Source organism: Pan troglodytes, chromosome 7 (genome assembly GCF_028858775.2).
Source record: "Pan troglodytes isolate AG18354 chromosome 7, NHGRI_mPanTro3-v2.0_pri, whole genome shotgun sequence".
NCBI classification, from domain to species: Eukaryota; Metazoa; Chordata; class Mammalia; order Primates; family Hominidae; genus Pan; species Pan troglodytes.
The window spans coordinates 20,248,831-20,261,277 of NC_072405.2; the positions used below are offsets into that span (position 1 = coordinate 20,248,831).

General features: G+C 39.8%; 1 protein-coding gene and 1 pseudogene across 8 annotated transcripts in view; both read right to left on the reverse strand.

The window, feature by feature from the left end:
* The window catches only part of LOC112207929 (putative glycosyltransferase ALG1L2), a 205,815-nt gene extending 203,204 nt beyond the window's left edge, over positions 1-2,611 (reverse strand). For 6 of the 8 annotated variants that reach the window (XM_063816137.1, XM_063816147.1, XM_063816146.1 and 3 more), the window contains exon 1: positions 2,106-2,611. The gene's annotated coding sequence lies outside the window, so the exon portion shown is untranslated. The remainder of the gene's footprint in view (positions 1-2,105) is intronic. The other 2 variants (XM_063816140.1, XM_063816141.1) reach the window with 1 other exon arrangement.
* A 2,408-nt stretch (positions 2,612-5,019) lies between these two features.
* LOC129135645 (zinc finger protein 705D-like) lies at positions 5,020-10,426 on the reverse strand (annotated as a pseudogene).
* Positions 10,427-12,447: the final 2,021 nt, after the last annotated feature.

Consider the following 12,447-nt stretch of genomic DNA (forward strand, 5'->3'; position numbering starts at 1 on the left):
TTACAGGCATAAGCCACCGCACCTGGCCTCTGCAACATTTTCTAAGTCAGTATAGAAGCTCTTTGAACCACCTTTTCAGTCAAAGAACTCATGAAAAAGTCCTCCAAGAACTTGTGACCTTCTGGAAATTGTCAAAATCTCTACAGGTGTCCAGAGTCATCTAGATCTGTATTGCAAGCCACTGACTGGGTTCTACCATTATTAAAGCAAGTGCCAAATATTCCATGCTCACCAAAAAAAAATCCAGAAGCCATGGTATTTAGCTGTTTCCATCTTTCTTGCCTCCTGCAGGTGGGAGAGTTCTGAGTATCATGCCCTCCTGCAGCCTCTGGAGGACATGCCAGTGCCTAGAGGTACCAGTAGAGAGGGGCCATGAAAGAGCAGATGACAGCCAGGTGGCTGGGAATGACATTGTCCTGGGGCTTATTGCTTGTCATGAACTCTGCCACTGGGCAACATGTGCAGGTGTGGACCCGTGCCTTCTCTGGATCCCTGCCCCATCAGCCAGCTGTCTTATCTCCTGAAAGCTGGTAGGTGTTGGTCAGCATGGTGTTCCAGGACCAGGGTTATATTAACATTCCCTCTTAGGCTGAAACACCAGAAGTTAACACAGGAGTCCCCAGGTGTGCACATACTAACCTCCAGATTATTTTTCTTCTCATTCTAGATGTTCATCCTTGCTTTTTGGGACTTGAAGTAAATCTACACAGCCAAATATTTATGCCTATTATCCACTTATGGAAAACTTATATGTCCCAAGTCCATAGGGTTAGTATTATTATCAGTATTAAAACCATTAGTACTAGTATCATGATGATCATTATTCCTGTTAATATCCATCAATATTTTTATTACTGCCATTGTTAATATGGATTTTTCATGATTGTACAGCAATGAATACAGTTTATCCATTCACAAATGGTGTTCAGTTACCAAAGATGACTACAAGGCATGTTCTACAGACATATACACACACAGCTGTCCTGGAGGCCCAGCTTTGCCACCAATTGCTCTTTCATAAGATGAGATCACCCAATACCCACCAGTTTTTCAGGACTCGACCTGAGCTGGCTCAGCTAGACCTGGAAAAGTTTCCTATGCCCAAATGTACTTGGAAAAATTTAAAAGTCTCTTCAGAGACCCAGTAATAGATTTTGGCAGCTTCTAAGACCAGGGAGGGTTTCTTGGCCATTCAGAGCCATTCAAATATTCTGAGTAAACTCAAGGATCCAGAAACCCCACTTGCAGTCATGAAATACCAGTGAATGGCCTCTGTGAGTCTCTTCAAGGTTTTCAAAGATGACTGCCTGGGAAGGCTGAACAGGAAGTCACCCAAGCCCAACCTTCTGCAGGATGTTCTATATCAGCCAGGGACCCAGTGAATTGCCATTGAACAGAAGGGAGGAACAGAGACAGCATGCCCGAGCTTCTGGAAACATTCTAAGTGTCCTTGTTGGCCCAGAAAAGACTGGTGCTACCATATGAGGCACAGACTTGGCAACCTACCTACTCCAGGAACCACAGAAGGTTTAAAGGTTCCCAGGAAGTCCCAGGAAGGGCAGCCATGGCCCTTTAGAGCCATCAGATTTTATTCTAAGTCTACATGGGAGACAGTGCTCTTAGCTTCATAAAAACACCAGTGGAGGTGCTAACACTTGCCCCAGTATCCAGTCTTTTCTACCTCATCTCAGAGCCAGGCAGCCACTATTTCCCAAAGCTGCTGTGCAATGAAAGGGGAATATTCTAGGTGCTCTCCTGTGCCCACGAAATTCTGTGGCTGCGCTGAAAGGCAGGAGATGTCCTCCGGAATTCTCTTCAGAAATCTGACAACACTGGTCAAGATTAAAGAAGCTCAATTCAACGTCATACAAAACCAATGCCACCCCCCCAAAAAAAAAATGCATAGTGAGACAAAATGATGAACACACCTGCTAATAATCATAAATGACAATAATAACAACAATGATGATCTTAGTGATAATGCCACCAACACTGTTAATGGCAATAACAATAAACCTGAGGTAATGAGTGTTAGGGTCCCGATTCACCGATGTGAAGGATGGCGACAATTTCTGGCCTCACAGAAATAAAGGAAAAGTAAACACCTGGAGGAGGAGGAGGTGAACCTGGAGCTGCCGCCGGCCTCTGGGCGCTCCTTGGTGGAAGGAGTGGGACTTGGTCCTGAGCCTGCCCCGGATCCACCTACACCACAACCCCGGAGTCCCAGTCCCTGGATGGGCTCAGTCCCACCCAGGCCAGACGCCCCGGAGCCCCGGAGCCCGGGTCCTCAAGCCCTCGCTGCCGCCGCTTCTCCCGGAGCCGGCCTCCCCCCCGCGCCACCTCAGCCTCTGCGGGGCTCTGGGAGGGCAGCGCCGAGGATGCTCCAGGCCCAGCGGTGGCATCCGGCCTCAGGCGGATACTGACGCCCTGAGGGCGCGGAATAGGGCAGCCTGCACAGGGCCCGCCGTCTCAGGCCTCGCAAAAAGAGCGGCCTCTCCAACCCCCCTACCGGAACCTCCCCGGAGGCCCCAGCCCCAAAGCCAGGGCGATGGCGCCTCCCTGACCATGGGTGAAGAAAACTCAGGTCCTCCCTGGAGACCCGGCCCGCCGCGGGAGGCAGAGCGCGCATGCGCCCTGCATGGCCGGAACGATGGGTTTCATTGCCCTCTGCCGGCCATGAGGTGGCAGCACAGGACGTTTGGTCTTAGCGGTGGACCTGAGTCTGAATCACTGAAATTCAGGTGTGGATTATTCAGTACTTTTCTTTTGGAAGATCAAATGGAAATTGAGTATGATATCTTGTGCTTTAATTAAAGAAGATGGAAATAAAGAAGCAAATTCAAGAGTCAGTATACAAAAGTCGATTGATTCCCTCTATGTGGAGGGAAGACGAGCTTGAATAAGAGAAGCATTCTGTGTTACACTTTAATAATGGCTGGAGATCTGCCACCATGCATTTGTCAAATCCCATAGAATTTCACAGCACAAATAGTACATCTTAATGGGGCTCAGGAGTACATATAAGGTCAGCCACAGTTTGTGGGTAAATTACATATTTAATTAAATAGATATAACAATAAATAATGATATGAGCTCTGCCTGGACACAGTCCTTGCCTCTCCAACCAGTTTGTCAAGGGCTTGAATTTCTTGCTCATTATCCTCACACTTGACATAAAGCCTGGCTGCAGAGTAAAATCAATTACTCATGGAGATTTTTTAATATGATGATGTGTCAATTTCAACCATGGATAAAGCCATTTAGCCTTAGTAAGGCCGATCGTATTAAGATTGTGCCTGTTTGGCAAAATCTCAAGTCATCCCACTTGATATTCAGGAAACATTTTCTCTTGAGTTTTAGGTTCAGTGGTGAGGCTCCTTCACGGAGAATACATTTTCCAATTCTGAGGACAAGGCAGAGGAGGGCCTCTCTGTGAGAACTTTCATTTTGCTTCGGGAAAAGGACATTGAATCAAATATAGGAAAGGCTTGCAAGGTGGCTGACAGGTTCGGCTGTTTTATCATGCTGGTGTTTTATCTTCTGGACTGCAGTAAAAGGAGCACAGCTGTGTCTGTCTCTGTGTAATAACTTAGGACTCACCGGAATAAAATGTGGGGTGTCATGAGATGAACTGCTACTTCCAGTTAGAGAGGCTCCAGGGACAAAATTTCAAGAGCCTTCTGAGGGATAGAAGAGAAGAGCTGCCTTATTCTCTGATCCCAGGTAACTGCTCAGAGACAGAGGCAAGAGCTGGGGATACCCAAATGCATATACTAGGGGTCTTTGATACAGCCTCCATTTCCCTGCTAAATCTAAGCAATGACATACTGAGAAATCTAGCAAGTGGGGTTGAAGTTCCCTGGTGTGTCAACTCGAGGGTTGGATGGAAACAAGTGGTTTTGGTGGACGTTGAAGTAAAGGGAGGTGAGCTGTGAGGAAAGAGCTGTTGAAGACTGGGGAGACTCAGAAGTTGGGGTAGAATCTCGACCAAGAATCTCACCCAAGGAGTGCAGATGCAAATCAATTTGTTAGGGCTGCATAAATGAAACAAGGGCTTCACCAACATACTAAGTTTTTTCAACAACAGATTGTATTCTTTTAATATTTGTAAGTATTGATCTTTTGGAAAAGTTTAATGAGATTTCTTATATAATTCTGCATTCAATTTATTCCCTGGTCACTTTGCTATTATGCATTTACATGCCACATTTTTATGAATAGATATTTTCCCAAATTTCTGAATTATTTTGCTAAAGTATGTGTTAAGAGTTTTTCCTAGAGGTCCACCTTCTTGACTCACTTTTCTGATGAGAAATCTATCAGGTTTCTCCACAGTGATTTTCAAGTTTGATAGCTCCTCAATGTGAGAAACTTAATGTCAACTAAGAAATGAATTACCACTAAAGAATTTTCTCCTTTCAAGATGCTAACCATGTTTTGTCCAGTGAGAAATCTCACATGTGCCACAAGTGTTGCTCTATGAAGAAAGGATTGCTCATGATTTTTCATTGCATAACTTCTCCAGTAAGAAGTATTTGGTATTCCAAGAGTATTCATTGCCCTTGAAAAGACTTTCCCTTGTTATTTAGCTTATGAAGGCTTTCCTCTCTTATTTTCCATTTTAGCAGCATTTTATCACTGTGTTTTCTTGTGAACATCAAGCCTGGTGCTTGGCTGAATGTTTATTCACAGAAAATACAAATAAAGGGTTCATCCAAGTAAAGTTTTCTCATGTTATTTGACAATAAATTGCAAATAAAAACATTTTCACACTGAATGCAGAGTTAGAGATTCTCTACCTGAAAGTCCCACATGTTTTAAGTTAAAGCTGTTGCTGAAGACTTTTAGTTGATTATGTTGACAGTTTCAGCTCTCTCATGTCATTTATGCTCAGATCACTAACAAGTCTTTGGTACATACATGTCATACAATTTCTCTTCCATATGAATTTATTGATGTGGGCTGGAGAATAAAGGTAACTGAAGTATCCTCCATGTTGATTACAGTATTTCTTCAAAATGTGAGTCTTTTGGCATGTTTAGATGCTACAACTACAGCTGAAGTCTCTTCCACATTCCTCACCTTCGTCATTCCTAACACCGTGTCATCTAAAGTCAGAATATGTTCTGAAGAAGTTTATAATTTTCTCTCCTGGGTGAATTTTCTGATGCTATTTAAGATTAGTACATTGACTGAAGGCTTACCCACATAAATGGCATTCATATGCCTTTTCTCCAGTGCATGTTCTCTCATGTCATCTAAGGTCGGAAGACAGACTGAAGGCCTTCCCACATAGAAGGCAAGCATGTGGTTTCTCTCCAGTGTAAATTATTTTGTTTCCTCTAAAGCCAGAGTTTTCACTAAAGGCTTTCCCACTTTTATCACATTCATAACATTTTTTCCAAGGTGAGTTCTCTCATGTCTTCGAAGGTTAAAGGATTGAATAAAGGCTTTCCCACATTGATGACACTTATATGGCCTCTCTCCCGTGTGAGTTTTCTCATGTCTTCTAAGGTGAGAACACTGAGTGAAGGCTTTTCCACATAGATGACATGAATATGGCCTCTCTCCCGTGTGAGTTTTCTCATGTCTTCTAAGGTGATAACACTGAGTGAAGGCTTTTCCACATAGATGACATGCATATGGCCTCTCTCCAGTGTGAGTCATCTTGTGCCGTCTAAGGTGAAAGCAATTAGTATAGGCCTTTTCACATAGATTACATTGATATGATTTACCTTTAGTATGAATTTGTCTATGTGGTTTAGGGGACAAAAGATTACGAAGGGATTTTCCACACTGTTTGCTGACACAGGGTTTCTTTCCACTATGAGTTAACAAACACTGAGTTATTGTGGAACTGTCAGTGCAATCTTCTCCCGAATCATTACATTCAAAAGGATCCTCCAGAATGAGAGAGTTCTCCTTTGGGACAAAGATTAAAAGCTCTTAATGGTTTACCCACATATATCTATACATTCATTTCACTACCTTTGAATCCTAGACCAAATATTCAGTGGTAGACCCTGTTGAAATCTTTCCAATGTTTCTTGTGTGAAAGGAAATTAAATTTTGGGACCCCAAACTCATTTAACCAAAGGGAAAAATCAAGCTGGGAACTGGGTCACACAAACCTGCCTCCCCCTTCTGGTTCCTAAATAATATGGCTACAAGATGAAAAGCTACAAGCCTCCCCCATATTTTGCCCACAAGGAAATTCCTCATGAGCTGTTAAAATTACACCATGGCAATGCAAACTGATAACTTGTCTTTACAGGTGCAGTCATCCCCAGTTCACCAGACACAAATGCACATCTGATTGTTTCCCTGCCCCATGTTGCCTATGTTGTCTTATGTAAAAATGCAGCTTTCCTGCATTATTCCTCTGCCTCATTTGTTTATGTCATGTTATGTAAAAAAATCCAGATTCACTAAGCCAGAAAAATGCATGAATGACTATTTTTTCTACCCACCTTTTACATGAAAATTGTATACTTCTCAATATCCCACCCTTTCCCCTTTAAATTTGGAGCCTTCAAAATCATCTTTGGAGAAAGGCATACACCTGTCCCCTGGATGCATGTCCTTAACTTTGGCAAATAAATCTCCTAAAATGATTGAGACTTGTCTTGTCATTTTTCTCGATTGACATTTGCATACACATTATCTCCTGCAGACACAGATATGTTCTCTTCTGTAACATCTCAACTGTAGAGTTATTGCATAATTGTGATGATATCAATATCTTTCAATGTCTGGGCATGAGCAATGTATATGCACTTGCTCTAATTTTAGAGATCTCATGTTATGGTTTAGAACACAGGTCAATGTATTCACTAAATTCAAAGTCTCCAGTTTTTTTCTTTGCTTAGAAAGCACTTAATGCCAGCCTAATTACACTCAGGTGATTGTGCTTCATTACTAACTTAACCCATTACCATGTCTTTAACTTAGATGACTGGTGTACACAGCTATAAAACTTACCATTGTCATACTGGTGGATACATCTTTTCTGATGATAGGATGCATGGATATCATGTGTTTTTTCTTAAGGGCACTTTCCCTGTCTGAAATAATTGAAAAATAAATTGTTACATTGGTATTATGGTAATAAAATTGTTTGAAAAGCCCCAAGGCCCATTTACTTTTTTTCAAAAATTGACACTTAGATGTGGCAAGTGTGTCAAATGAAGAAACTACTTGAATAGAAGAAATAGATTGTACAGTGTCAGAAATTAGAAAAGATTTTTTAAATTAAAATGTGAATAGAGTTAAAATGGCGATGAGATATCAGGCAAGTAAATAGAGGGATAGTCTTCACAGGGATATCAGGGAAAGAGTCAGCATATGAAAGTTTAACCCCAGCCAAGTACATGAATTATCTTTTTCCCAAAATTAAAAGAAAAGAAAAAGAGGACACAAGAGTAGCATCTGACACAAGAACAAAATGATAATAACATCTAAGGAATTCTGCTCCAGTAGCCTAACCTACATTTTAGAAATCATCACTCATTTAATAAAACCACTAATTAATATTCAACTGATATTATTCATTGACAAAGCAACTCCTCCTATTAGAGCACAGGACCCTGTTGCTTACCTGGATTCTGGTCTTGAAGAAATTCTCTTCCTTCCCGCCACAGCTCTTTTCCTTGCTCCAGCTGCAAAATTATATAGGATTTGCTTATCTGGTACCCTGTTAGTGGAAAGAATACATGTGTTTTGAGTTCACTGTCAATAAATGTGCATTATCACCAAGTGTAAGGCAGGCTATCAAGGAAGAATAAAAACAGTGAAGGTCAGCTCAGGCCACAAGACCTAGAACACAGAAAACTCCCCAGGATTTTTCTGACCCAACGTGAGACTAGAAAATAAATCCAAACCAAAGGGCCATCAGGAAAAGGAAATTCAAAATAGTCAGGACCTATGAATGCTGAGTCCATGCCTAAGTTCCAAGACACAATGCATAATACATAATCTTTTCAGAAAGAGAGTAATTAAATCTCTGCACATTGTGTTTATTATTATTCTCACGCAGAACAAAAAAAAACATTCTATTTACAAAAATAATTGGTGTTCTATATGGAAAACATATTGCTATTGTTTTCACTAATTGGTCTCAGCTTAAGCATAGACTAAAGCAGAAGAGTTATTTAGAAAATATTTAATTTAATACATTGAAAATATTCATTATGTTCCCAGGTCTGTTATGAGTATTAGAGACTGAGTACTAAAGAAACCATGAAATACTTGTCAAGATTACATTCTAATTGAGTGACAAGCTAAATAAAATAAAATAAAAAGACAGATATTCATTTCAGATAGATTTAGAGAGTTCAAACTTTTTTCAGATGAGATCTGTGAGAGAATCAGAGAAGAGATTAGAGTGAGATATGGGGAAGCTGTTCTAACACTTATTGAATGAATGAGAGAATGTGTGTCTACATATGTACGTGAATGTTGAGGGACTCACCGAGGGGCACCAGGTGACTGATATTTTCCAGCATCACATCTCTGTACAGCTTTCTCTTGGATGTGTCCATCATGGCCCACTCTTCCTGGGTGAAGTCAATAGCTACATCTTCAAAAGTCACTTTCTCCTAAAACATCACAGACATTTTAGTTTAGACAGAGAAATCCCTTTCAATGTCTGGAAGAGGAAGGCTGAGATGACATAGCTAGGAGCTGGGTATTCAGAATACTCAGTGTTTTTGGTTCCAGCCAGTTCATTCTCAGTACTAAGCTGGTATCTGCCTTTCAGATTCACTCACAGAGATATACCCACTCTGAATCCATTAAAGTTTACTATAAAGAAATATCGCATGAGGTGTGGCATAATATAACCCAGATATTTTTCAGTAATCTGTTAATAATCTCTACATAACTGATTATAAAATTTTCACTTGAACATTCATAAATAAAATGAAATTTACCATGAATTTCAAGTAAATTACAGATTTGTCACAAGGCAAATAACCATGATTTACTACTTTTTAAACATGACTATGATGAAATAAATTATTTATCTAGATGAACCACGGGTTTCTCACCAATCAAATGGTTAAAAGACCTATGATGTGTTTTGAATAATCTAATGAACTAATAGAAAACATGTTTCCTATCTAGCAAATATTTATTAAATATAAGTCATTGGTCCCTTATTCATTAAAAAGTTAGAAAGTAATGAACCAGACTCCAGCATTCTTCAGAACTGAACAAGCTTTATGCAGAATATAGGATTCAATTCATACATATAGTCTCTCTAATGTTATGTAATTCAGGTGTTCATGACAAGGCTTAAAGACAGTGTAGCAGCACAAGACAAGACCGCTGAGGCTGCTATACTGAGGAAATCTTAGTCCGATGATTCCTGTGATATGAAGCCTCCTGTTCTCAACTTTCTCTCGGCAATCTAAACATCAGTTATCATTGTTTCTCTTTTAAATTTACCTTCTCACTTCACTTGTTCAAAGATTTAAAAAGCCTCTTCATTGTTTTTTTTTTTCTAACCAGCCCTTATAAAGCATTTCCACAGAACCCTAAATTGTACTCTATCTACTATATTCCTTCTTCTGAGTGTGCAACCATAATTAAATAATTATATTTCTTATATGTTACTTTCAGTTACCAGAAGGCAAAAAGGTTAATTACCAAAAGGTAAAATGAATGGGGATAAGAATAGTAATGACTTCTTTAGTTGTCCTTTCACAAAGTTTTTAAAAGCTCAAATATATTTTATCAAACTCTTCTTTTCCCTCAACACTGCACAGCTCTTGCCCAAGTCCTATCACACTGGATTTATTGAACTCAGCTGCTAGAACATCAGACTCATTGTTGGGCTGTGATGTTCTGCTCTTCACTCATTTCTGTTGCCTGCATTCATCACAATCCTAAGTCTATTTCAGCCAACAGTACAGTTAATGGGTCAATTATTTCCCTATGAGATTATAGGATGGATAGAAGAAAAAGAAATATATAAATGAAACCTCTAATATCTTTTTTTGTAAATAGTCTTAATGAGGGCTGGAATAAAGTAGTGTAATATTAGAAATTATATTGATAATTTAGGAGTCTTTGACACACGATACCCAACCTAGAGTCCTGAGAAAACTTAATTGGAGGCCAGATACCTGAAAGCCTCCTGACTGCATTTGGAAGACTCAGGCTGGGTGGATTTTACATCATAAAAACAAACAAAAAAAGAATAAAACTGAAACACCCATGCAAATTGGAGAAAACTGTCCATTTGCCAGCAATATGGGTATAATTTCAGTAGAAAGAGGCATCCCCTACTCACTAGTGAATGCATTGTCAGGAACTCAGTTTCTCTCTGTCTTCCTCTGGATTTCCACTTGCAGACACCTTAGGCACTAAGAAAAGCTGAGGTTGGAGAAAGAACATGTGAGACACCAGTCTTGTGCACAATTTTCAGATCAACCTGTGATGAAAAGCCAGACTTTCACTGAAGTGTGACACCAGCTGCACCACAGCCTAACCAACAGACACAAACATGCAGAGGCCTCTCCTCTTTTCCTGTGGTCAAAATTAGGAAGCCTATGACTATGGTTGCTAACCAAGAAGGAACACAGATATCTTCTGAATGAGAACATCAAAAGCACGGAGTTTTGTATGTTAATTGGCACAAGCCCAGATATTCAATTCCCTCACTGATTTTAAAACACAGGGATCCCTGACTCCATCCACATGTGGAATATGATTTCCACCTATAGATAAACCCTGGGATTCTCAGATTTTATTATCCTAGCTTTATGCCCTAGCAATGTTTCTCCAACACCCACCACAGCCTTCTGAAGCCTTACTCCACTTTTACTTTCACTCAACTCTGACTTTTGTATTTCCCCTTGGAACGTGGAAATAATCAAGTAAGAATCTGTTTTAGGGTCGAGTGCGGTGGCTCACGCCTGTAATCCCAACACTTTGGGAGGCCAAGGCAGGTGGATCACCTGAGGTCAAGGGTTTGAGACTAGCCTGGCCAACATGGTGAAACCCCGTCTTTACTAAAAATACAAAAATTAACTGGATATGGTGGTGCTTGCCTGTAATCCCAGCTACTCAGGAAGCTGAAGCAGGAGAATCTCTTGAACCCGGGAGGCAGAGATTACAGTGAGCCGAGATCCCACCACTGCACTCCAGCTAGGGCAACAGAGTGAGACTCTGTCTCAAAAAAAAAAAAAAAATCTGTTTTAGGATGGGGATAATCAATTGAGGGATTTATTTCACTTAGAGGGTCAACACTCCCATCCTGCTAATCTAGCCCTTAAAATCTCCTGCATCGGAAATTAGCAGGAGTACCCTGAGTCATGGTGTTTCTGTCCTGTGTATACAGTCACAATCCTCTAGGATGCTCAGAAAATACAAAATGACTTAGGGGTGGGAGAAATTTAGCAGCTCAATCTGATGTTTTACTAACGTGGTATCTAAAATTCTTGCAATCATGGTTTATATTACTCTTTGTTAGCTGCAATATCTCTGATTATCATGATACATATTTGCTGAGAAATACCGATGTCCATGTATATATTCGTACATAGATATGTAGGTATATAGGTGCATATGTTTATATGAATGTATGTGTTTGAGACAGGGGGAAACAGGCATGTATTATTTCCCTGCTAAAAATATAAAAATAATTAAATATATTTTATGTGCAAGTGATAATTGTGTGTCATAAACAAAAAATTTACTGACCCATTTGTACATGAAGTCCAGGAAAAATAAAAAGGGTAACTTTGTATTAATTGTGACATTGTGCTTACAGATGTACATATATTTCCTTATTTAACCCTCATAATAACCCTGCTGATTACAGTTTATTTACCAATTTAATAAATGATCAACAGTGTTTGAACAATATGACAAAATTACAAAATTAGAAACTGGCCCAGCAATACTTTTAATTATATTCTGCCTGTCACTGCCTCTTCTTGCTTTTTGACAAAATTACTCCCCTAACAAAGGTTCTCTATGATTCTGGGGACTCCGGCATTTAGACCCCAGTTCCCAAACATCATTGTGTCTATTTTTACTGCCACATTTAATGCACATTTACAGACTTCAACAAGCACTTTTCAATATCAACTTTTTTCTTATTCCTTGGCCTATTTTCTACATCTGTTCATCAAGACTCCAGTAACATATGACTCCATCTGCCTGTCCCTTCCATGAATGTACCTGACAGTACATGTATTATGTAGTCTATAATTCAAGCAGAACAGATATTCCTTCAAAAAAAATAAGATATTAGAGAATGCCGACAAAGCTTCAGTGTAACCAGCTGTAACCCTTAATATTATTACCAAGTAAACTCTTCCTCGAATATCAAAATAAGATTTGGGCTTTAGAGAATATTTGTGTGTAATTATAACCCAAACATGAACTAAAAGTAATTTAACTGGTCATATACAGACCGTGCCAGGGACAAAAAAGGAC